Raw genomic sequence first — 23131 nt, forward strand, 5'->3', positions numbered from 1 at the left:
AACTAGGAAAGTTCCTAGAAAGTAGAAGATGCTCAATAAATGTTGTTGAATTAATTTCCTTACATTTCCTTGAATTAAAATTTCTTTCCCTATAGAATTTCTCTAATTTTCAGGTAAATCTATCCTTTCAAACCAAGCATAAGTAAATCTTACACATTCTCAGGAAAACCACTGCACTGACTGCAATTCTGAGGATGCAGAGTATTCATCAAAAACTAGTATCCAGGGCTTCCCTGGTGGCGCAGTGGTTGAGAGTCTGCCTGCTGATGTAGGGGACATGGGTTCGTGCCCCGGTCCGGGAAGATCCCACATGCCGCGGAGCGGCTGGGCCCGTGAGCCATGGCCGCTGAGCCTGCGCGTCTGGAGCCTGTGTTCCGCAACGGGAGAGGCCACAACAGTGAGAGGCCCGCATACCGAAAAAAAAAAAAAGAACTAGTATCCAATAGAATCACTCTGAGGGCATCTGCCTTTGACCATGAGGGAGTAAGAGGATTCAGATTACCCTCCTGCTATAAATAACTAGAAAACTGTACAATATCTCAGAAACAAATATTTTTAGACCTTGAACAATAGCACAGAACTGTGATCCTTTAGAAAAGAAAAAGTTGAGTCCTATCATCACCAGCAGTCTGCAGAAAAGGAATGTCCAGACCTCAGCATGGGAAGAGGAACCCAAGGAGAGCCCAGCACTTGACACTGAATTGAGGAGACAGAGATTGGAAAGGCTAAGTTTGCTATAATTTGCAAGACAAAGTACTGAAAAGGAGGGAATTATACAGAGATCTCTAGAAATGTGCACAGGGGTCTCTATGAGTTGTTGGCTGAATATCAATCCTATGTATGGGTAAGATAAAACCCTACATGATCTGGCAAGAAAAAATTCCAGGAGAGAACAGTTACCTTTTGGGGAGCTGTAAGCCCAATAATTCCAAGAGATCTCACAGGGCCACAAATTGTTTGCACGCTCACCAGCCAAAGTAGAGGGGCTTTGTTGGAATTCAGGGCATATTCAGCAGAAACTCCAGAAGGATAAAGCTTTAGAAATGAAACTAAATGATCCCTAGAATAAAGGCAACTCTAGGCCTATCCAAAAAGAGTTTAAAATTAAGCCCTGAAAGGATCAAACTGATCTGCCAGTAACTAAAATACTTGTCAGGAAAGAAAAATGAGCATTTTTTTTGTAGAGGTGTAACAAAATCTAGCACCCCAAAATGCAAAATCCGTAATGCTCAGTATTCAATAAAAAATTACCAGACATGTAAAGAAACAAGAAAGTATAACTTGTAGCCTCAAGAAAAATCAGTTTATAGAAGCAGACCCAGAAATAACAAGTGATAGCATTCGAAAATACGGCTGTTAAGACAGCTATTATAGAGACATTTTGAATGTTCAAGGTTGTAAAATAAAACATGATTATAATGAGGAAAAAAATATAATATTTAAATCAGAACCAAGTGGAGCTTCTAGGGATGAAAAATGCACTTCTGAAATAAAACTGTTATTGGAGGAGATTCATAGCCGATTAAAAAAATGCAGAAGAAAAGATCAGTGAACTCGAAATTATAGTAATAAAACTATCTATAATGAATAAACAGAGCCTCTTTGACAATATAAAGCTGTCTGACATACATGCACTTGGAGTCTGAGGGGGTGGGGTGTGGGCAGGGACAGAAACAATGTTTGAAGAAACGGTGAACAAATTTTTTCCAAATTCGATAATATTATACACCTATGGATACAAGCATCTCAATAAACTTCAGGCAGGACAAACACAAAGAAAACTATAACAAGGCATATTATAATCCAATTGCTAAACAAACAAACACACAGTGAAAAAGAGAAAATCTTAAAATCAACCAGAGGAAGAAAGCATATTGTATTCAGAGGAACAGAGATAAGAATGATGTCAGACTTACCAGCAGAATCTATGCAAACCAGAAAATAATCTATGCATGTTGAAAGTACTGAAGAAAAAATCTTGTCAACCTAGAATTCTATAACCAATAGTAATGTCTTTCAAAAAATGAACGTGAAATAATGACTTTTTTAGATAAACAAAGGCTGAGAGAACTCATCACCAACAGACTTTCATTAAAAGCAATGTTAAATGTCTTCAGACAAAAGGAAAATGGCATTAGATGGAAACTTTTATTCACAAAAATGAAAAAAAGAGTGCTCAAAAGGAGCAATATTTGAGTAACATTAACATATTTTCTTTCTCACCTTTTAACTCATTTAAAAGATAATTGGTTTAAAGCACAAAAAATAATGTATTGTGGATTTGATAACATGTATAAAAGTAAAACATATGACAACAGCACAGAGAATGAGACTGGCAAATGGAAATATATTGTGATAAGTTTCATATATTGTACATATATGAACAATATGTGAGCAGTTTGTTATCTGAAGGTGGACTGTGTTAAGTTAAACATGCATATTGTAAATCCTAGAGTAAGCTCTACAAATAATAAATAAACAAATGATGATTTTGAGCCATGGAGAATCAACCTTGGACAACTGAGCATAGAGTTACAACTACAAGCCATGAAATAGGAAGAGTACAGAATATGACCTCAGAGCAGTTTCTCACTACACAGGAAGACTCTAAAATCTTTTCCTGGACTGGGGAAGGAGCTTGGCTAAAACAGAGAAAGATGAACAAGAACGTATGGGACCTGATCCCTGCCTAACCTGAATCCTCATCCTACAAAGGAGATGGTAAAAAACACCCAGATAAATTTGGGGATCTGAAAGCAGAGTGACTTAACGTCTTATGTCCTACCCTGGGCAGCTGGGTGGGGCAGCTTCTCAGTGCACACACCAATAGGAGGGTAGAAACTATAGCCACATGGAATTTTAAGTCCATGTGAGATAGCACAACTGCCCTACCACCCTCACTCTTCCACCTCCAGTCTCCCTTAGCATCATGGGGGCTGAAAATATCTCCAGTGAATCCAGAAGTGTCCAGAGAGAGATTCATGGACCAGATACGCATCCCCAAGATAGGATAATACAATATATAAGTCTCCCAAGAACCCAAAGAGAAGGGAAAAATAATGGGTAGGGGAGCAATTTGATATTTATCCAGAAGGTACTAAGTTTTCAACCAGAAGTGACTAAATTATATCATCAGTGGAAATGCTGGCTCCAGGTCTAAGTTGAATTTCATTATACAAAGTTGAAAACAACAAAAACAAATGACTTTTTGGAGTTGTGACTATAAATTTTTTAAACCCTCTATATATCTTCTCTCTCTTACTTGCAAACAGGAAGGTTGGGGCACACTGAACTATAAGGAAAACAATTGAGTAGGCATCCAAATAACTTATCAGAATCTAGGACCAATCTCTGCATGATTCATGCCCCATTTCCCACCACCATCGTGCCTTCCCTTTCCCTACCTCCGAGTACATGGACATAACGTTCTCACGAACAAGCCTTTCTCCCCAGGTCATTCCAGGGATACCCCAGTTCCCAAGTCCTTTGCTTATAGACACAAGAGACACTGCTGTCAACAAAACTCACGTCACTTCTTAGAAGGGAAGAATTACCGTCAATGCTTTTCACTCTAAACAGGCTAGTGAATTTGGGGTTCTCAAAATGCATCTATTACAGGCTTTCTCTATTCTTGTTCCAGAAAATTGAGGCTCAGTAGCTAAACTATGCTCTAGGGCTTCCCTGGTGGTACAGTGGTTAAGAATCCACCTGTCAATGCAGGGGACACGGGTTCGAGCCCTGGTCCAGGAAGATCCCACATGCCGTGGAGCAACTAAGCCCGTGTGCCACAACTACTGAAGCCTGCGTGCCTAGAGCCTGTGCCCTGCAATGAGAAGCCACCGCAATGAGAAGCCTGCACTCCGCAATGAAGAGCAGGCCCCACTCGCCACAACTAGAGAAAGCCCGTGCGCAACAATGAAGACCCAATGCAGCCAAAAGTAAAATAAATTAAAAAAATAAAATACGCTCTAATTTTTACTTTGTTGTAAATTCAGGACACATTAAAAGTGTTAACACTCCCCTCTCTTCTCAAAGAGTAGACACTTTCATTAGGAAACTTACCATATTATATTGTAATTGCTTAAGAATTCATCTGTGGTAGATTTAATTATTGGTTCCCAAACTACTCCTCCAAAACCTGTTCCTATAGAGCCCTCCCCAGTGACACTCCTTAGTGGAGAAATATACCTCCTGTCTTAAATGATGTCAGGCTTTGCCATGTGACTTGCTTTAGCCAATTAAATGTGTGCAAACATGAGTCATGCCATGTCCAAGTAGAACGTCATGTGGTTCCACTATTATTCTTTCCCCTTTGCCAGAATGTAGAAGACATGCAAGTGAAAAGCAAACCCTTGCTACTATAAAGCACCAAACTTTGGGGATGGGGGAGGCATTTGTTACTGGAGCTTAGCCTCTTGAATGCTGACTGCTGCACAGTCTCCGGACTAGATGGTGACGCCCCTGAAGGCAAGAATGGAATTTTGTTCTCCAGGTATCATGGGTGTTTAGCAAAGAAGAGCCACTTGGGAAATTTTTAATGGATAAACAAATACAGTTGTTTTGAGAGTACAGATCCTATATAATAAGAATGATAAGGATTACAGTTTATTGAGTGTCTATCATATGTCAGAGGCTTTCAAAACCTCTGTGCAGAATGAAGAGGCACTAATAATGTGGGTTCTAGGGCTAGAAGCCTGAGTTCACACCCAGCTCTGATATTTACATAACTGGGTGAACTTGAACAAGTTACTTTACAGCCCACAGTGCCCAGCACATGGTAAGTTCTCAGTAAGTGCTGGCTGTTACTATTGTTAAAGATCTATCAGAGATACAGAATCTGAAGCTCAGAGATTTACACAACACATGAAAACCAAGGCCATGACTCTCCAATGCCCATTCTCACACCAAGTGGGACACAATACAAGTAAAGGCAGGGAACAAGTCTAGAATTTTATTTATTTATTTATTATTTATTGGCACACGTAAAACAAGCAGATGGCAGAGTGCCTGGCACACAGTAAACTTTTCATGTACTAAAAATAACTAGGATATGAAGCCCTTCACTGATGATTCCCTACCTATACTTCTTGAAACTCCTCTCTCCCTCTCATAGCTCCTTCACTGACAATAATAATTATTATCAATAGTATTATGATAAATATCTATGGGGACTCAATATTCACAAGCATGGTGCCACATGTTTAACAGGCATTACCTCACTTAATCACCCCCCAAATTCTATTGAAGTGTCATTATCATCGTTCCTATTTTCCAAATGAAGAAACTCAGATTAAGTGACCCACCCAAGATTATGCACCTAAGTGAAGGAAACAGGATTCATATCTAGGAGGAGCCTGCACACATAATTCCTGCATTATACCACCTCCACCCTGCACACCACTCGCTGCTCCATCCTGCTCTCCTTTGGGCAAACTACCCTCTGGTCCCCTACCTCCAGGGGTACCACACAGAGCAATCCTAGGCATGTAGAATGTCAGGCTGGCCATGAGGTATCACCTGGTAATATACTCATACTTTTAAAGGTGAGAAAACTGAGGCCAGGAAAGATGATCCAGCTCCCTGAAGATGCTGTAGCAGTCAGTTTGAGAGTATGGACCCTTGAAGACAGTCTGCCTGGGTCTCAATCTTATCTGCCCCTCCAACTAGCTGTATAACCTTGGGTGAATTACTTAACTCCTCAGTTTTCCCATCTGTAAATGGGGATAATAATAGTAACTACTTCACAGAGTTGCTCTGAGAAATAAATGAGACCATCTGCATAAGGCATGTGGCACAGTATCTGCCACATGTTAAGTATGTAAAAAGCATTCGCTATTATGATTATTCCACAGTTTGTACCTCAAGCCTTTGACTTACTGATATTAACCAGTTGCTATGTTTATAACTGAGGGTACTTACCAAATCTTTGTTCTATAAGTAAGCCAAGATGGTCTCTGTGTATTAGCCAAGGTTTTTTATTTCTTCACTGCAGGCTGAGACCCTTTAGCTCAAAAGCCAGCAGGTGCCAAACTCAAATGTTTTATATCCAAATATTTTAAATATAGCCCAAGTAAGCAGATTGTTAGCTATTTAGGGCCTGTCTGCTTTGCAAACCCCACAAAACTGTGCCCAACATTTGCTAGCCATTGATAAGATAAGCCCTGGGACACAAAGACCCCAAGACCCTGCTGGTCTCTGACCCAGACTCCTCACTGTGCTGGTGTGTGACATCACTTGGACACATAAGTTCCCTCCAGGACCCCTCTCTCACCGAGGAGTTCCTTGCCGTCCTCCCCTCTGAGTATTGACCCCCTGCACTTATGGACAGTGTCCTGCTGTGAAAGACTTCCCAGTATGCAAACTGCCAAAGGGTCATCCAATAAAGCCCGTGTGTGCTACTGCCAACTAGTGGTCATATCTTTTCCCTTGATGAACCCCAAGATCCCTTGAATCCCCTACATTACCCATTTGTCTCTTCATTTTGTATCCCAGTTACAACTAGTCCAGTGCTTCATATGAAATGAAAACATAAAAGCTGAAAGTTGATAACCGGAAATAATGACACAAGGTCCTCCTATATGCTAACCTACTCTTCAAGGCAGGTCACTCTGTTTTCAGGCTTGTGTAATGGGTACTTTATGTATTTGTCTGGTTACATCTATTTCCCTCTTCTTCTAATAAAAGAAACTCATTCCCTTTTGTGCAAACACCCATCCCCACTTGTGGTTCATGTAGGGCCGATCCCACTCCCAGGTCCTAGAGGTGAGCACATCGTCCAGACCTGGCCATTCTAAGCACTTCATCTCCCTGGCAACAGTGGTTGGTCCAGGAGAGGGCTTGTGACCTAAACACGGCCAACAAGATTTAATTCCAGAACCATCTGATAGAACTATTAAGAAAGAGAGTCTCTCTTTTTCAGTTGAGTTCGATAAACTGGTAGGAACGTGGAGCAGCTGGTGGTCCTTGTAGCCATCAACTAAGGAGCCCCAGCCTGAGAATAAAATCAACTGAGTAAAGAGGCAATTCGCATCCACAGACAGGGAAAGATTCTTGACCATATCATTACAGCATCAGGATTCAGCCACAGACTTCAGTTAGGTGGATCGTTAAATTCCCTTCTTTTCATTAGACCATCTGGGTTGGATTTCTGTCGTTTGCAATCAAGAAGTCCTGATTGCTGTAAAGAAGCCTGTACTTTGTCCTCATTGTAATAGTTATTTACCTGAATACTTCTTTAACGTCTGCCTCCCTCTGTGGCAGATTAAAGAAGATCTTAAACATTGCGAGAAGAACCCAGGGAATCCAGCCATCTGCCACAAATGAGGCTTTGGACACGTGGTTCCAGCCATCTCAATTCACCCCAGATGAGAGCTCAGTCACTCTGGAGCAGAGGTGAACCTCTCCTCTGTACGATACCCAAACTTCTGGCCTACAAAACTGAGCGTAACAAGGTGTTGATTTACACCCTCTATTTGAAGATGGTTTGTTATACACCAATAGATAACTGTAAGTTCCATGAGGCCCGCAACCATGTTTTTTTGGTTCTTCCCTGTATTTCCATCTCTAAGCACAACACCTGGCACACAGTAGTGCTTGGAAAGATAAATATCTGTCCAAAAGAAAAAAATGAATAAATAAATGAAGGAAAAAGCCGGCTTCACTCCACTTTGTCCCCTCCACCAGCTCATCATTTTAGAATCAGGCATTAGGCACATTCTTCTCCATTTGGCCTATAAAAATCTCAACCAAATAATACTGTTCTTAAAGTGTATGATGGATTATGGAATGAAGAACCATATATACGCTTTCTTATTTACCTGAGTTTAGGAAATTGAAGCATAAATTTATTTGGTTGGTGGTTCTACATGTGAAATGATGTTACATTTATTTCATGTTATTCTGGTCTACAAATTTGAAGAAATATGTATTTCTCTAGCAGGCTTATTTATATGAAGGGCTCATTTGAATTTCACCATACATTAATAAGTATTTATTTAGGTTTCAGATAAGGGTAGCACATTCATGGGTTGGCAGAAGAAAAAAATAACAAGTTCCAATATTTTATGTCATTGGCAAAAATTGAAGGTACACATAAAATTTGTTAACATTTTCAGAAGAGGAATAACAGCTTAGCATACTGTGCCTCTGTTTTTATAGATCAGATGAATTATAGACATGGAATAATAATAATATGACACTAAATACTAATTTTATGCAGATGAGACCAGATGTCACTGAGATGGGCTATTGTACATTTTTACAGAAAAATATACCAAATGAATCATATCACAGGGCACAGCCTTGACGCAAGAAGCTCCATGGATTTTATGATCTTGCCATTTATATGGTCCATAGATATAAACTAATGATCAAATCTATCCCTACATGTTAAACAACCTTTGCTTTTCATGTATCTCAAATTCTTTGATGTATTTTGCATTAAAATGCTCACAAGTTTCCAATTCTTGCTTTAATACAGTCTCATTAAATAAATGAAGCCTAAATAATTCAGGTATTTCCCCCTGTTGTTGTAATAAAACTCATTCTGCAAGTCAAAAGTTGACGCTGGAATCAAGGATGTAGAGAAGTTGAGACCCTCATGCATTGCCGGTGGGACTGTAAAATGGTGCAGCTGCTCTGGAGCAGTGTGGCAGTTCCTCAGTAAGTTCAACGTAGAATTTCAATGTGAACCAGCAATTCTAGTCTTAGGTATATCACCAAAAGAACTGAAAACAGGTGTTCAAGCAAACACTTATCCATGAATGTTCACAGCAGCACTAGTCGTAACAGCCAAAGGTAGAAACAACCCAACTGCCCATCAACTGATGAATGAATTAGCAAAATGTAGCATATTCATACAATGGAACATTATTCAGACTTTAAAAGGAACGATGTTCTCATACATGCTACAACATGGATGAACCTAAAAAAACTATACTAAGTGAAAGAAGCCAGTCACAAAATGCTACGTGTTTTTTTACACAGCAGCTTCTTATTAGTTATCTGTTTTATACATCCTAGTGTATACATGTCAATCCCAACCTCCCAATTCATCCCACCAACCCCCGTCCCCGCTTTCCGAAACCCTTTGGTGTCCATACAATTGCTTTCTACATCTGTGTCTCTATTTCTGCCTTGCAAACCTGTTCATCAGTACCATTTTTCTAGGTTCCACATATATGTGTTAATATACGATATTTGTTCTTCTCTTTCTGACTTACTTCACTCTGTATGGCAGTCTCTAGATCCATCCACGTCTCTACAAATGACCCAATTTCGTTCTTTTTTATGGCTGAGTAATATTCCCCTGTATATATGTACCACATCTTCTTTATCCATTCATCTGTCGATGGGCATTTAGGTTGCTTCCATGTCCTGGCTATTGTAAATAGTGCTGCAGTGAACACTGGGGTGCATGTGTCTTTTTGAGTTATGGATTTCTCCGGGTACACGCCCAGGAGTGGGATTGCTGGGTCGTATGGTAGTTGTATGTTCTGCTGTTTGAGGACCCTCCACACTGTTCTCCATAGTGACTGTTATCAGTTCACATTCCCACCAACAGTGCTCCACACTCTCTCCAGCAACAAAACGCTACATACTGTATGATTCTGTTTATTTGAAATGTCCAGAACAGGCAAATCCACAGAGACAGAAAAAGCAGATTCGTAGTTGCCAAAGACTAGGGGGAGAGAGGGACGGAGGGATTGCTGAGTGGGTACAGGGTTTTTCTCCACAGGGATAAAATATTATGGCACTAGACAGCAGTGATGGTTACACAACATTGTGAATGTACTAAATTCTGTTGAATTCTACACAGTAGGATGCTTAAATTTTATGTTATGTATATTTTACCACAATTTAAAAAACATTGGGTGACCAGCTCAAGATTGCAGACATTAAAAAAATATATATGTATTGGAACATCCTCCCAGAATCAGACAATTGAGTGGTCCTTGATATGCAAGCATAACACTTTGGACCCTTCAACTGCAGTTTGTCTGATGGCAAAATGCAGACAGGACCCAGTATGCTACTCTGGCATCAATGGAAAAGACATAAATTACATACCTGGTCAGGTATAAAAGCAGACAATAAAATCAACCCTTAAAACCGAGGATTTGACATGCTGATAATGAATCTATCACCAACTACTTTAAATGAATACATTTGCAAGAGGCCCAGAGTTACATTGTGGGTGCTGAGAAATACATGTGTATTTAGATGCAGAGCAATAATGCAGCAGAAGTGATAACACAGGACCAGACAAAGGTGCAATTACATGGAGGAAGTCCAGGCAAGGTGGTGACAGAATCAGGCCCTGATGGAGCCTGCAGGGCTTGAGAGCAGATGGACAAGTTGAGGGGGAGCTGGAACAGGTCCCAAGGTGGGGGATGTGTTTAAGGCCACACCATGGAAGATAAATGTGGCCCAGGGCCACACCCAAGCGTGTGGCCAGAGAGAAGCATCGGGGAGGTCCCGCCTGCCTCCCATTGAAGGGGGGCCTTTTAAGGGCCTTGGGTTTTGGAGTCAGAGAGCCAGAATCTAAGTCCTGCCTCCATCTGTTAGGAGCTGTGTAAAGACTTCACCTCTCGGGGTATCGCTTTTCAAATCTGCCACATGGAGATAAAGCCATTTCTACTCCACAGTCATGGAGCTTAGACTAATTAATGCAAATAAAGGACTCAGACGGTGCCTGGTCTAGAGTTAGTATTTAGTGACAGTACTCAGCTCTCATCACCATGATTATTACCGTGACCACTGCCTAATTCCCGTGAGCCTGGAGCAGGCCTGGGCCTGATCTGACCCTCAGAGTCTGCCCTGCCGCAAAGGGCAGTTCTCGGGGATCGATGCCCTGGCAGTATCGAAGGCTCCCTGGGAGTCAACCCCTGTCCCACAGCCCAGTTTTGCCCCCGACATCATGACCCCCTTTTTATTTCACTCCCAGACACTGGACCTAGCCAACACTGCCCAGCGGTCTGCAACAGGGGCTGAGACATGGGGTCAGGCGAGCAGGCTGGACATACAGTGTGGAAACTCTGAATGAGTGACCATATTCTAGTGTATGGTCTGGTTGTTGGAAAGGCAGCTAAAGAGGCAAAGAAACAAGAGAGAGAGAAATGGTCAAGACTCAGAGCAGCACAGAGCAGAGGCAGGCCTGACACATTTCTTTCTTTTTTTAAAATTTATTTATTTATTTTTGGCTGTGTTGGGTCTTCGTTGCTGTGCGTGGGCTTTCTCTAGTTGTGGTGAGCGGGGCTACTCTTCGTTGCGGTGCATGGGCTTCTCATTGCGGTGCCCTCTCTTGTTGCGGAGCACGGGCTCTAGGCGCACAGGCTTCAATTGTTGTAGCGCGTGGGCTCAGTAGATGTGGCTTGCGGGCTCTAGAGTGCAGGCTCAGTAGTCGTGGCGCACGGGCTTACTTGCTCTGCGGCATGTGGGATCTTCCCGGACCAGGGCTCGAACCTGTGTCCCCTGCATTGGCAGGTGGATTCTTAACCACTGTGCCACCAGGGAAGTCCCCACCTTTCTTATCTGTGGTTTCAGTCCATCCTGAGACCAAGCTGCGTTTGCCCTGACCCCTCATGATAAATTCCCTCCTTTTCCTAGTTAGCTTCAACTGGTGTCTGTACCAAGAGAGCCCTACCTAATACAAGGCCCACATCTGGACTTCTCTGTACTCCTCACACCATTTGCCCTTTTTTTCGCAAGGCTTCCCGACTACACAGGAACTATGCTAGTTTCTCAGGTTGATGCTGCCCACGCCTTGCTCAGAGGAGGGTGGAGTTAACAACAGAAACACCAGCGCTGTGGAGGGGGGCCGCCGCTGTTTATTAAGTGCTTCCTGAATGCCAAGCACTACGCTAAATACTCTGCATGCGTCCTCACTTCGCAGCGTCACGCGACTCGTGTTTTAGGTACTACTGGCTCCATCCTTCTGTTGAGGAAACTAACTGCTCTCTCCATCCACCACTGCAATGCGAAAGCTCTGTGCCTGCCCATCCTGCCCGCTCCCTTCAGAGTCCGCACAAAAGGCTACCTCCGGGCTTCCCTGGTGGCGCGGTGGTTGAGAGTCCGCCTGCCGATGCAGGGGACACGGGTTCGTGCCCCGGTCCGGGAGGATCCCACATGCCGCGGAGCTGGGCCCGTGAGCCATGGCCGCTGAGCCTGCGCGTCCGGAGCCTGAGCTCCGCAACGGGAGAGGCCGCAACAGTGAGAGGCCCGCGTACCGAAAAAAAAAAGAAAAAGAAGGCTACCTCTACTGGAACATGGCCCTGGGCAGGCTCAGGAGACAGCAGACAAGCTCCAATTTGCACAAAGATAATAAATAGGTGCTTTCACTTTCCATGTGTCCCTCTTGGTCCCCAAGCTCCATCCAGAGCTAAAGAATTCTCTATCACTCCGTGGTCACACCTAGACGGGATCTAACCAAGCATGGTTCCACTGGCCTTCAAAAAATGCTCCTCTTCTCTTTATGGGCAGCCTCCCAGTATTACCAAGGCCAACTCCGCTTCAACCTAACAGAAGCTGCAAGGGAATACATTACAATAAAGTCACCCTGCGAGAATGGATTATGACAAAATCATGTAGCCAGAAGACTTGCCCAGGCATAATGCAGATTTTCATTTGAATGTCATTATCCGGGTAAAGACCGCAATGAGAAAATGGACTTTGGCTCTAGGAGGAGGGATTGGGGCCAAGGACGCGTCCACCTTACAGTGACAGACGATTGAATATGGTAACTGTGGTCCTGATGGAATGTGCTCTCCATTGGCGGGAGGCTCACATCACTCCTGGAACCGATTAATTTCCTGAAAGGAAGCCGAGAGGCCATCCTTGTTGGATGGTTTGGTGCAGTTCACACACGATAGACGCCCTAAGGTGGGTTTTGTGGCCCACAGTCTCGGCTGGCCTATTTCTTCCACGCCCCGATTCCAGTCTGGAACTTCACCCCAAGACCTTTCACCTCTTCCCTCCCTTATCCTCCCTTATTTCTCTAAATTCCACTTTCCAGATGTCCTTGGATTCTACCTTTGTGTTCAGTGTAAGGGCTTGGCCTCACTTTTCCCATTAACTACTGGTCCCCCCCCTGCTGGGATGGAAATGACTATGTCCCCCCACTGCCCTTGGTACCCTTTCAGGGGCCGGGGGTTGGGGAGGCCATTCTTTCTATCATAAAACAAACACCATGAAATATGGAATGGAATACAACATTCACATGAAATTTTAAGACAAAACATAAGATTTCAAGGAAGGCTTCTGCTCTGTCCTTTGATTTGGGTTCCTTCCCTCTCCGGTAGCTGTATGTTGAAGGCAAAGTTTGAGACTCCTGGAGATTATAACCTGAAGTCCTGGAATATCTCAGCCATTTCCCACAAGGTCCTTGGGTCCTTCACACAGAAACTGCAACCTGCTCTTCACCTTCTAACTGAATCCAGCAAAGAGTTTTTAAAAAGTCTAAATTAAAGAAATTGATAAAGCAAATATGTTCACAAGTATATAAAACTGGAAATAAATCAAACACATGTGAATCAAACCCAAGGACCTGCTTTTAATAACAGATAGTATTTGCAATTAGTATGTCAATGATACCCAAATAAGTATCACTAAAATCCTGGGGAGTGAAAAAAGAAAGTTGAATTCTGTTGCAATTCAGATATAGTAGCAATTTATTTACTAACCACTTTCTAATAAAAATAGCTCTTATTTACCCATAGCAATCTTATCATTGTACCAACTTCCTGTCATAATAAAAACAACAACTCTTGTTCGTTAACACCTTCTGTGTCCCAGAGGATCCATGCTTATTTTGTGTAATGTAAGAATTCTTACAGAAACATGCTGAGGGTCTGATGACCTGTGTTTTGCAGATGAGAAACTTGAGGACAGAGACATGACCTGCCCAGTGTCACACAGGCGATCAAGGGCAGAGCCTGCACGCAAACCTGGTTTGATCCAACTCTAAGGCCCTGGGCCAGCATCTGAAAGCATCACCAACATTTAAGTTGTTTTTAATTGTGAAATGGGATGTTCCCTGTTAATGTGTTTTACTGTGGGATGCCGAGTATCCTTCCTCTGGCCTTACTACATTCCACGCTGATGTCAGCTCTCAGTACCATTGTGAAAATATCTGTAGGAAGGTATTCGATATCCTAAAACAAGACAGTAGACACCCTTCGTGAACAGCTTGTGTGGCAGTCACATGACTCTCGTCTTCCAGCACTGACTGCCTGCCTGGCCCGTTTGCAGAGCCCCGTCACGAGCTTTCCCCTAAGACGCTGAGCTGTGAACGAGGCAGACAAACCCAAGATTTCAGGCAGCTATAAAGGAGCAGTGCTCACCCAGAGGCGAGGAGGACAAGAGGGACAACTCCAAGTGCAAGGATGTGGGTGACAACAGACTGCTCTTTTCGGAAAGAATCCAAAGAGAAGCCACCCTGAGCGGCTTCCTTTGCTTTCAGGGGCAGCACAACTTCAACACCTGACGTGCAGTGGCTGTCGACATTTTATTATGCAGGGCCAGATGCAAAACTGCGGAGCTCAAGGACATCATCTGCATGCAGATGCGATTTAGAAACTCCCAGGGACCTGAGCGCTCACTCGGTGGATGGGAGGCTTCCTGCTAACAGTCTACGCTGAGGGGAGGAGCACAGACCTGGGGAAGCAAGTTACACGTTAAATAGATCCTGTGATTCCGCTTTTGGTGGGAGACATGCTACTGGGGTGGCGGTCCTACGCACAGCAAGGCAAGGGGCTGGGGGCCCACTGAGAAACAGGAGCCTCCCGACGTCCCGAAGTGGAAGAAAGTTTACAAATTGGAAGACACGTTCCAGGACTGTCAGAAATACATAAAACCAGCTATGCTGATGTGACACATAACTCCTGGTTCTATGTGTTCAGTGACAGATTTAAAATTGCACAGACGGGATTAAGACAAACAGTTTTAAAAGGAAAAACTACGATCCTTTTGCCGTAATTTAACATGTAATTATGATTCCATTGAACCATCAGACCAACAGCACGGGAAAAGAATCTACAACCTTCCCTGTCAATATTTCATTTCAGGGAGAGTTAGTTGCAAAAAATCAAAATAAATATCCTTAGAACCAAAATGTTCCCAGCAATGCGTCTCCCTCCTTTATTTTAAGAGGGAATTCATGGACCCTGGAAGGCAGGCTGTGGCAGAAAGCTTGCACTGTCCATGTCCATCTGACGGCGTGAATTCTAACACCACGTGCTTTGAGACACGCTTTCCTCTCCCCATAAATCATTTTATTGTAATGGAGCAGCCTCTCTAAGAGCCCAAGCAGAGGTCAATCTAGCAGTGAATCAACTAATCAAGTTTCTGTGCGGCATCAAGCCCTGGGCCAAGTTTCAAGGGCTGCAAGAACCAATCTCATCCACAGAACTTTAAAGTCTCAGTAGGGGTCACGCTAATTGTTCCTAAGTAGATGAGGTTTGGGTGTGAGACTGGGGGTGGCAGTGTTCAAAACAATGTTGTAATCACTTTAAGGAAAAAGAAAAACAGCAGCTAATGGGGTTTTCCCTTCTCCAAACAGAAGGTGCAATTCATGGGCCCATGACCCTTGGAAAAAATATGAAGTGTAAGCTAAATTAATACATTTGGAGACCCTGCAATATTTTATTTAAGCCCTAGAAATTGTTCTTAATTCTTGGCTAGCAGCAAAATTTATCGAAGAAAATCTTGTTTCTTTTTTTTCCTGGCTCTTGATTTTAATTCCCATCATGCTATTTAATTACATGTGGTCTGTTAACATTTTAAATGGATTTTGTTTTACTATAGCCTTACCTGCATTCTAAATCTCAGCAGAAAACCACTTTGAATCTCAAATAAATTTTATCTTTAGCATAGAGTAACTTATAGATCTATGGAAGAGATAAACCAGTTAGCTTGGACTCATATTTTTTTCCCAGATAAATGTTTTGTTTGAAAGACTCTACCTTTAGTTATTTAGTCAACAAACACAGTGGCATCGTGGTTAGAAGTCAGGCTTTGGAATTTAAAATTATGGCTCTTCTACTTGCTAACTACAGGCCTTGGGCAAGTTAGCAAGTTTTTCTGAGCCTCAGTTTCCTCATCTGTAAAGCGGAGATTATAATATTACCTCTTTCAAGGATTGTTGTAAGGATTAAATGAATTACTATACTAAAGAGCTTACAGCAGTGCCTAGTCCATGGCAGGTTTTTTTTTATATAGTTTTGTTTTTATTACTATAGTTTTTATTACTATATAGTAATAAAAACTATATAGTTTTATTACTATAGTTTAAATATTACTATAGTTTATATAGTTTTATTACTATAGTTTTGTTTTTATTACTACTGTACTTCTACTGCAATAAGGGTGATGATAATGAATACTACTGTTGCTATTTTTGAAGTTCCAAATCTATAGCAATGGGCACAATAAAGACATTGTCTGCCCTCATGGAGCTTACAGTGTAACAGGAGACTGACTGTGAACAAGTAATTCACTGTAAGGAGTTCTGTGAATCAGAGTACAGAAGGCCATGGGAATGGGAGACACGCACACAGGCAAATACAGATTGGAAACATCCCATGGGCTCACACTGACAATTTTTTATTACCTACCATGATGGTGTACTTATACATCTGTGCCCTACCACAGTGCTAAGAAATCCACACTGAGCATGAAGCGTGCTTAATTTTTATTGCTTTTGAAAATATTTCTTTAATAAACCTGTTTCAGACTTTCAGTTAGAGCTAGATGGTTGAACCCATGAATTGACCTCCTCTCTCTCCCAACATCCAACTAAAATGATGGTAATTGTGTTGCTTTAAAAAACAAAGGAATCCACAGGACAAAGGAAAAGGAAAAAAGGTTACAAAAACAAAATTTGAGAGGCTTAAAGCAGAAGGACAAGCAGACCTGAAAAGCCAGAACCCTAAGCCAGGGGAGGAGTAGGCTGAGAAGCAACCTGGTTGACAGCAACCAGAGTTGATTCAGGGCTGAGAACAGGAAACCGAACTCAAAGTCAGGCTCCCTCCCCACGTCTACATGGCCAAGTGGCTCCCCTCACCGTCCAGGCTGAACACTGGGGACTTACTCTCTGCAAAAGATAACAGAGTGAGTCTCTGGACTGGGGGACACCACACACAGTTGAAGGCAGAGTGCCTTATAAAAAATAAGGCTAAGTTGGATGATATATTGAATGTTGAGATACTCCACCTTATTCCCTAATGCATCTGCTGGGTTATTCCCATCTGAGGAGGATGAGGATGATGACATCACCTACTCAGTGTTTATTTTGCACCAGGGACTACTCTCAGTGCTTGATGTAGATTCAATCATTTAATCCTCATGACGCTATTGTTAGGTAGAGGTTGATTCTACAACTTTACATATGAGGACATTGTCCTCCATTTTACCTATGAGGAAATTGAGGCACAAAGAGGTTAAGTTACTTTTTCAAGATACACAGTAGGGCTTCCCTGGTGGCGCAGTGGTTGAGAATCTGCCTGCCAATGCAGGGGACACGGGTTCGAGCCCTGGTCTGGGAGGATCCCACATGCTGTGGAGCAACTAGGCCCGTGAGCCACAACTACTGAGCCTGCGCGTCTGGAGCCTGTGCTCCGCAACAGGAGAGGCCGCGATAGTGAGAGGCCCATGCATTGCGATGAAGAGTGGCCCCCACTTGCCACAACTAGAGAAAGCCCTCGCACAGAAACGAAGACCTAACACAGCCAAAAATAAATCATAAATAAATTTAAATGAAATGCTGGGAGTTATCACCATCATTAAAAAAAAATCCTCATCTTTCATTAAAAAAAAAAGAAAAAGAAAAAGCTATACAGTAAATGTTTGAATCAGGGTTTTAATCCAGGTCAATAGCAGATAGGATGAGTATACCCAAGGTATGAGACTGACAGTCGTTCTGGGGACTGAACCAGCCCAACAGACATGAGCTGGAGATGCTGACATAATGGATTCTCCAGTAACATGGCACAGATTACCTTACAAAAAGAGGCCCACCGTCAACAAGCTGCCCCTATGTGCTTAGAAATTCCAATGACCTATGTGATGTCTTCTCGGAAATATGAGTGGGCAACAAAGGGCTACCAGATATATGAGGAAAACCTTTGAGAAAGGAAGGAAAATGGAAAGAGGGAAAGGAAGGGAGAGAGGGAGGGAGAAAAGAGAAGAAAAAGAAATGAAACAGCACGGAGGGAAGAAGAAAGTAGGAAGGAAGGAAAGTGGGGGAAATAGAGATTTTGCAGGGTGGTGAAAATGTTTTACAATTCCTGCTAATATCCATACAGAGTATATCATTCTCAGATATTGTAGGAGAAGGGAGTAGGAGGTACAAACTACTAGGTATAAAATAAATAAGATACAAGGGTGCAATACACAGCACAGGGAATATAGCCAATGTTTTATAATAACTTTATATGGAGTATAACCTTTAAAAATATTGAACTACTATGTTGTATACCTGAAACTCATATAATATTGTAAGTCAATTATACTTCAGTAAAAAAATAATAAATAAAGTAAAATTAGGAACTGTTTCCCAAAAAGCCATGGGGAATTATTCCCAATCCTTAAATTCCAATAAGGAACAGTCAACCTGTGCCTGCTGTGTTTTAGAATCTGCATGGTCCAGGGACTCCCATGTGCTTTGCAATCCCCCACTTCATGAACAAGAGTGTCTCCAGCACTTTTCCTATGCTTGTCCCGTCCTTGTACATGTGGGAGGAAGATAACTTGCTTCCTCAATTCACAGGTCTTTAGAGTGAGAAGAATGACACTCATAAAACTGTACTTAAGAAATTATATCTGGACCTGATTTAGATGACAGATTTCAGACTTTGAGCTAATGCTAACGGGATGTTATTAAGGGGGGTCTTTGGAGGGAGACAGTGTAGTGTGCACTTGAATCATTAGGGGCAGAAGGTGGACTACAATAGCCAGCCTCCCAAATAGCACCCAGTGGTTATCACTTACTGGCATTCACACCCTTGTCGGGTCTCCCCCCATACTGAACAGGGCTGGCTTGTGTAACCAATAGGATATTGAAGAAGTGTCGGAGACTGACTTCCAGAATGGGATGACAAAAATCACTGTGGTTCCCACCTTGCTCTCTCTTCGATCACTCAATGTGTGGGAGTCAGCTGCCCTGTTGGGAGGAGTCAAACAACTTTATGAAAAGGTCCATGTGCTAAGACACTGAGGTCTCCTGCTAAGAGCTAGCACAAACTTGCCAGCCATGTGAGTGCACCATCTTGGAAGGAGACTCCTCAGCTCCAGTCAAGCATCCAAGGGCTCCAGCCAAGCCAGCCAACACTAGGACTGTATCTTCAGGAGAGACAGTAAGCCAGAATGACCCAGGTAAGACACTCTAGAATCCCTGCCCTGTAGATAACATGAGACAATAAAGATCTGTTATTGATTTAAGCCACTAGTTTGGATGTGATTTTTACACTGTAATAGATAAGTAGTACAATGATTTCAATTCTTTTGTAGTCTGCAGTTTTGATTTTGCTCCAACAGCCTGACAAAACCCCATCTTCTGTGCAACTGTACTCTTAAAGCCTTATTTTTCAGAAGCACTTAATTCTGCCTATTCTTTCTTCATCTTCTTCCAGAGTAAAGAAGGAAGGTTCCATCTACCAGGGAAATGGTTTCGGCACTTGTATGCTTGAAGGACAACTCATAACACAACCACCAAGATTCCACTAAGACACAAAGATAAGTCCTCTTATCAGTGAGGAATCATTTCCACTGATAGATCTGGGGAAAGATATAGCTTTTTATTTCTCATCAGATACAACCTTCTAAAAAAAAAACAAACTCATACAGAAAAACAATGCAGCTTCAAGAAATGGTAGCAGTTGAATAGTCACCCATCTACTGAGGATCATTTAGGAGGATTTATCGTCCATGGGAAGAGAAAGATAAAATAAACTGGGACCCCTGAATGAGCTCACAAATTCACTTACTGCCAGATCAGCAACAGCTGTAAAGCAAAAACTTTATTAAAGGACTTAAGAAATGGACAAAACCAGAAAACAAATGAATCAACCTCTCTTTCTTCAGGATGTCATTATACTTTCATTCATCTGTCTTTCCACAACTGACTCTGTAACATTTACCCCACATCAACAACTCCATCTTGCCTCCAAAAAGAAAAAGTTTGCCATTAGAGAGTTCTTCAACTTGGGACAGCCAGGGTGGCAGAAATGGGTTACAGGTGTGATGAAGTATTAAGCTTTCAGCCCTCAGGGTGGCCAAAGCCCCAGGCAGGTCACCTCAGCCTTCTTTCAACCCTGTCTACTTATCCCAATTTTCCATAAAAATACGATCACTTTCTCTGTGTTCTAGGAGCTGGGGAGCACTGGTCCACAGACATCACTGCTGATTTGTGCATTACACTAGAAGACCTGTGAGGAAGGGGATGGTGTTTCGCTTGTGTGGTTGTTTGTTAATTTTCTCCATGTCCAGAGTGCCTAGCACAAGAGTTGGAGACTCAATAAATGATAGCTCAATGAATAATTTAACCTGCTACAAGATCAATATGAGGAATAATTTAAGCCAATTCCTGACAGCCAGGCATGAAAATATCAGGCTGATCATTTTCACTGCTTCTAGGGCCACACACTGTTGCTTCCTTTTAGAAAAGGAATTGTAACAGGGCAAACATCTAAGACCTTTCTGGGCACTAAATCATAGAGAATGTGTCCTGAAAAAAAAATTAAAGCATGTTTCAAAACTACTAGTTTAGTGTCTTGTTGAGGATGATATTGAGACCATCGAAATTACTTTATCTTGACCACCCACATTCCTTTAAAATTTATTTTTCCTCTGTAATAGGGGACAGAATTAGTAAATGAGATGAAACACTACAATGCCATTAAAAATGATATTGTAGAAGAAGACTGTATGTCATGGAGAAATATTTCAAAACAGTGGGAACAGTGTGACCTCGATATGTAGTTAAACTGAATGGAGGCCACACCATGCACATGGTTTTGTAACATAGGTAAATATACATATATAATTGAGTATCTCTATACATCTATATTTCTAAGTATAAATACGTATAAACGTTACAGAGTTTATCCCTACTTAATGTTATTACCTGTGGCTTATTTCCTTCCTTGCTCTATCTTTTAAAAAAATGTTCCACATTGAATATACATTGGTTACTCTATGCAATTAGATTACAGTTATTGCGTGACTGTATTAAAAATAAAAATGAAGCTACTGCCAGTAATTACTAGAATGAGTATAAGCCTGTCTACATCTGGTGATGTCTCCTTAGTTATCTCCAAGTGAGGTCAAAAAGCTGCTGTCGCATTTCAGTGGTTTGAGGATCGGCAATGGGAACGTGGAATTATCTCTCTCCAGACACGGATTCTAATAATAGGTGCATGCTGGTCTGGTACTTGATACCATCTTTTCACAGGCCCAGCTGTATTAACACACAAATGGACGTGCAAAATATAGGAACTGTTTCTCAGGGGATAATTCAGAGGAAAACGCAAAAGCACAGATTTGAAAGTATAGATTTCCGTGGCACAATGGACTTGGAAGTTCAGGGGGCGTATGGCTCTTTGTTGCAAGGCCAAGCGAAAGAGCATAGGTTTGGTTCACACAGAGACAACTCCTATTGTCTCTGGAAACCTTCTACCATAGAGGAGTATTAAATTGCCCCTGAGACACTAAGCTGATACTAAGATTTCAGGTTGTATAAAGTTATACAGGTTACTTGGCAGCAACTTTAAGCTAAGCCACTCATGGTAGTCAATGCTATGCAAATCATTAACAAATAGAGGGGTGGGATTATGGTACAGTGGGAATCACACAAGAGCAGTGGTCAACAAGGCCTGCTGTGTGACCTTTGGCAAAGCCTTAGTTTCTGTAATCCTGGATTTCCTTAGCTGAAAACTGGAGATAATAATGCTTACAGGTAATATGGTGTCTGTAAGATGAGAGGATGCTTGTGAAAATGCTCTGAGAAACCATAAAGTGCCGGGAAAATATAAAATACTATGTGGCTGCTGTTAGGACTACAACTGCTGTTGGTATCATCATTTTCTGAATCCACAGAGAAATATTTGGCCCAGAAGATTTCAGCATACAGTATTTTAATCATTAGAGAGATGAATGTTCCTCTAATGGGACTGTGAGTTTCTCTGAATGCAAATCACGCAAGTGTGAATCTTTGAAAACAATATAGTTTCATCCCATGTTATAGTCTTGGCTCTTCAATTAGACTTTAAAAACATTATGGTATTTGATCAAGAGGATGGGCTAATATGTATTTATCTCCTTGCCTTGCTCATTAAAATGAGGGTAGGGAAATTAAATGAGCCCAAACCCACAGTCATGAAATGCAGGCTATCAGCAGCTTAGAGATGACAACAAATTTCTGCATGATATCAATCGGGTGATGTAGTGGTGACTAAAGAAGGTTGCTCCAGGAAATGCAGCATCGAATAGGCCAGGTAATGGTGGCTAGGAAAGGGAGGAGACACTGGGCCAAAGCAGGAGCCCCTTTGCTCTGTGGATGTCTGTAAGGACTCAGGACTGGGCAACATCACAATAGAATGAGGATGTACCTGCAACAGGGAGATGAACTGAAAGATTATGTGTGGAAGCGTCAGTTCCCACCCACTCCCAACTACAAACACCCTGCAGCTAGGCCTTAGGTGATCAGACCAAAAAACAAAAGCTAAAACTATATCCAATGAAACAAACAAGAAGTGGACGTGTTGCTGTCAAAGGAATGAATTTAACTCTCTGAAGAGAGTAAGTTCATCTGACATGGATGTTGGCACCCTAAAGCAAAACTGCAGAAATTCTGGCATCTGGGGGGACTCTGGCATAATGGTTGGCCCCACCTGTTCGCCATAGAGCAAAGCTTGCCACCCACATATCCATAGTTCCCCATCTGCTTTTTCACCTCCTTATTCTTCAACATAAGCAGACCAACAAGGGTTTCCTGACATTGAAGGACAGCCTGAAACATGAAAGAGACACACACAGAACAAAACAATATGGCCCTAGGGGAAACATTTTAGGAGGAGAAGATGACATACAAAAAAACCCCCAAAAAAACCAGAGATTCCAGATTATATTTTGTCCATAA

General features: G+C 42.1%; 1 protein-coding gene across 1 annotated transcript in view; it reads right to left on the reverse strand.

The window, feature by feature from the left end:
- The window catches only part of KAZN (kazrin, periplakin interacting protein), a 1131324-nt gene that overhangs the window by 846887 nt on the left and 261306 nt on the right, over positions 1-23131 (reverse strand). The gene's annotated exons all lie outside the window — the stretch shown is intronic.

This window comes from Lagenorhynchus albirostris, chromosome 2 (genome assembly GCF_949774975.1).
Source record: "Lagenorhynchus albirostris chromosome 2, mLagAlb1.1, whole genome shotgun sequence".
Lineage (NCBI taxonomy): Eukaryota > Metazoa > Chordata > Mammalia > Artiodactyla > Delphinidae > Lagenorhynchus > Lagenorhynchus albirostris.